Here is a 4,305-nt window from a genome sequence, read left to right on the forward strand (position 1 = left end):
GGTACTGTAATCCGCGAAGCGCGTAAAAAACGAGGGGAACTTATATATAAAGGGAATCCGATCGCCATCTATGAAGATTACAGCCCTGAAGTATTGGAACAGCGGGTTCAGTATTGTGAAGTCATGGCCGAAATGTACAAACAGGGATTTAAACCGTCTCTTTTGTATCCGGCGAGGCTTCGTATAATGACCAAAGAAGGGAACAATAAGTGGTTTACATCGGTGGAAGAGAGCAAGGGATATTTAGATTCTTAGTGTGATAGTTCACTGTAATATTATGTGCCTGACGCAGCTCTGTTTCTGGATATGTTAAACAGGACACAGCACAGTTTATGCTGAAGCTCTACTGTTATAGGAACTCTGTAAGTTTTAAGCTGCATTATCTAATATACACTAAATTTGTGATGGATGAATCAGTTTTCATTTGATAGGTAATTGAAAATACATTTTGGGATTATTATTATTTTACATGTGATTTTTTTTTTTTTTTAGATTGTTATTATTTTACATGTATATGTGGGGGTTACAGTGAAGTATTGGGGAGTTAAGGTTTGTACTTTTAGCAGGAGTAGAAACGGAAGTAAGGTACCTGTAAAGGCACACGAGTTACTGTTCAGCTGTTTAAAAGGGAGCTTAGGGGTAATTGTTTAGTATTATGACTATGGGTTTTTTTTTTGTTTGTTTGTTTGTTTGTTTTTTGTCTTTTTTTTTCCCCCTCAGTTCTGCATCACATGTATCGGGTTCGTCCAATAGTTGTTTCAGATCCAAATGGCTGGTAACCCGACGAAATTAAACACAAATATTCGTTTTGTCTCTTGGAATGTAAAAGGTTTAAATAATTGTGTTAAGGCCAAAAAAGTTCTTTCACACTTACAGCTTCTTAACGCAGATATAATTTTTTAAAAAGAAACTCATCTCCGCACTTCAGATGTTTCTCGCATTAAAGCTGCATGGATCAGTCATTGCTTTCACTCCAAATTTGGCATAAAGGCAAGAGGGGCTGTGATTCTTGTGCATAAGAACATTGCTTTTGAACCAGAATCAGTGACCTCAGACTCGTGTGGCCGTTATGTGATTGTGTCTGGTATTTTACAAACAGTCCCCGTTGGTTTAGCGTGTGTATAAGTTCTTTGCTGATTTTTTTCTGTACTGCCTAACCTTGATAGTCACTTCATAATTACAGGGGGGATTTTAATTTGTGGCAAAATACAACATTGGATAGGTCCTCCTCAAAACAATCAACACTGACCAACTCTGCCAGACTTTTAGAGTCTTACACCAAACAGATTGGTCTGTCCGATCCCTGGAGATCAAGATTTCCGGCTAGCAAAGCCTTCTCTATTTTTTCACATGTTCACCATTCTTACTCATGGATCGATTTTTTTTCTTTTGGATAACAGAATGATGCACTCTATAAGCTCCTGTGATTATCATAGTATAATCATTTCTGATCATGCCCCCACCTCTTTGGACTTAATGTTCCCGCAAGCTAGGACTTACCGTAAGCAATGGAGATTTAGCTCACATTTACTTTCTGATAACGATTTCAAAGATTTTCTTGCAACCCATATAAATCTATATTTTGAAACGAATGACAACAATTCAGTTAGCAGTAGCATGTTATGGGAAGCATTTAAGTGTTATATCCGAGGACAGAACATTTCATATGTCTGTCAGCTGAGGAGATCGGAGAACTCCAGAATGACAGCAATATCAGATCAACTGTCCATACTGGACCTCCAATATTCTTTGACCCCGTCACCCGCAATTTATAAAAAGCGACTTCAACTTCATTCAGAGTATAATTTACTTTTAACCAATAAAATTGAAAAGCAAATGTTGAGTACCAAGCAAACTTTTTTTGAATTTGGTGAAAAGGCTGGTAAATTACTTTCATTTCAAACTCGAATTGCCCACACAGCTAAACTGATCCCCAAAATTAAATCTCCTAAAGGTGATATAATTACCGATCCAGAGGAAATTAATTCAATTTTTTTAAAGTATTATATGGGACTTTATACCTCAGAGCACGATGCAGAAATACTGAATGACCAGAACCTTCTTAATCAACTACCATTCCCCTGTGTAAATGATTGCCCTACAAATGATCTCGGTAGACCGGTGTCTATCAAGGAAGTACAAGAGGCAATTAAATCACTTCAAAGTGGTAAATCACCTGGCCCTGATGGTTTTACCATTGAAATATTTAAAACCTTCTCTTCTGTTTTAGCCCCAATATTGCAGAGAGTATATAATGAGGTTTTTTCTTCGGGTCAGCTTCCAACAACCATGTCTGAGGCATCCATTTCACTGTTGCTAAAGAAAGATAAAGATCCACTGCTGTGCAGCAGTTACAGGCCAATTTCTTTGTTAAATGTGAATTTTAAAATTGTATCTAAGATCCTTGCGCTTCGTCTTCAGCAAGTGTTGCCTACTGTTATTTCCCCAGATCAGACAGGCTTTATGACTGGCAGACACTCTTTTTATAATACTCCTAATACTAGGAGACTTTTTAATACTATCCTCTCGTCGAGTTCGGACAATGCAGAGATTCTGTTATCCCTAGACGCAGAGAAGGCGTTCGACAGGGTTGAATGGGAGTATTTGTTTTTCATTCTACGTAAATTTGGCTTTAGCTCAAAGTTTATAGCTTGGATTCAGTTACTGTACTCTTCCCCTGTTGCATCAGTGCATACCAATGCGACACATTCTAAAACTTTCCCCTTGCTTCGAGGTACACGGCAAGGTTGCCCTTTTTCCCCTCTACTATTTGCTCTGGCAATGGAACCATTGGCCATATGGCTGCGAGGTGAGGAAAAGTTTAAAGGCATTACCCGATTTGGAATTTCCTATAAATTATCCCTTTATGCAGATGACCTACTTTTATATATATCCAACCCTATTTCATCACTAGCACCAATCCTGCAAATTTTTGACTTGTTTGGTAAATGTTCAGGTTACAAATTGAATCTTCAAAAAAGTGAGTTGTTTCCAATCAATCCGGCAGCAGAGATGCTGTCTAAACACCCTTTTCCTTTTAAGTGGACTCAGGAAGGATTCAGTTATCTGGGTATTTTTGTTGCCAAAACAGTTGCGGTTATTTTTAGGAAAAATTTCAATGCTTCGTTAGATGCTTACAGGGAAGATATACGGAGATGGTCCTCTCTTCCAATATCGGTAATTGGTCGTATTAATTTGGTCAAGATGACAATTCTGCCTAAATTCTTATATCTTTTCCAACATATACCAATTTACATTAACAAATCCTTCTTTGTTACTTTGGACCAGATAACTAACACTTTTTTGTGGCTTGGCCAGCATGCACGAATTGGAAGAAAAGTTCTTGAACTTCCAAGGTCAAAAGGGGGTCTTGCCCTACCAAACTTTCAATATTATTACTGGGCTTGCAATATTAACAAGCTTTTATATTGGAATAATGCTTCTAGAGTTTCTGAACACCCTGTTTGGGCCCAAATAGAATTGTCATCTTCAAAGCCTTCCCTTTACTCACTGATCTGCTCTCAGCTTCCTATAAACACTAAAAATGTCTCAGACAGTTTAGTGGTGACCAATACTCTTAGAATATGGGTTAGTTTTAGAAAACATTTTGGGTTAATCACTCCATCTGTTCTTTCACCTGTAGTAAACAATATATCTTTTCTACCATCATGTACTGATGCAGTTTTTATTGACTGGTCCTCTAGAGGTCTTATATCTATCTAAAACTTGTATCATAAAGGTATATTCTTGTCATTTTCAGAGTTGTCAGAAAAGTTTAATCTTCCCAGAACACATATTTTCCGTTTCTTTCAGACTCGAAAATGGACGCCATACTTGCTCTCAATCCACATAGTAAAAGGGTAATTTCTATCATATATGAATCAATTGGCGCATTAAATTCTTACTCCACTGAATCACTGAAGAATGCATGGGAGCAGGAACTTGGCGTTTCTATGAGCGAAACAGAATGGGATCATGCACTCAATCTAATAAACTCTTCCTTAATATGCGCACGACATAGACTGATGCAGTGCAAGATTCTTCACAGAGCACACTATACTAATGTCAGATTAGCTAAAATATACCAAGACAGAAATGACACTTGCAATAGGTGCGGACAGTCTCCCGCAAACCACACGCATATGTTCTGGTCCTGTCCAAGATTGACAGAGTTCTGGTCTAAAATATTTTTCACTTTCGAAAAAGCCTTTGGATTGTCAATCTCTCCAAATCCTCTAACAGCTCTATTCGGAATTCCTCTTGAACCAAATGTATTTTCGACAACTCAAGTCGTTGTTGCTTTCA

This window comes from Clarias gariepinus, chromosome 20 (assembly GCF_024256425.1).
Source record: "Clarias gariepinus isolate MV-2021 ecotype Netherlands chromosome 20, CGAR_prim_01v2, whole genome shotgun sequence".
NCBI classification, from domain to species: domain Eukaryota; kingdom Metazoa; phylum Chordata; class Actinopteri; order Siluriformes; family Clariidae; genus Clarias; species Clarias gariepinus.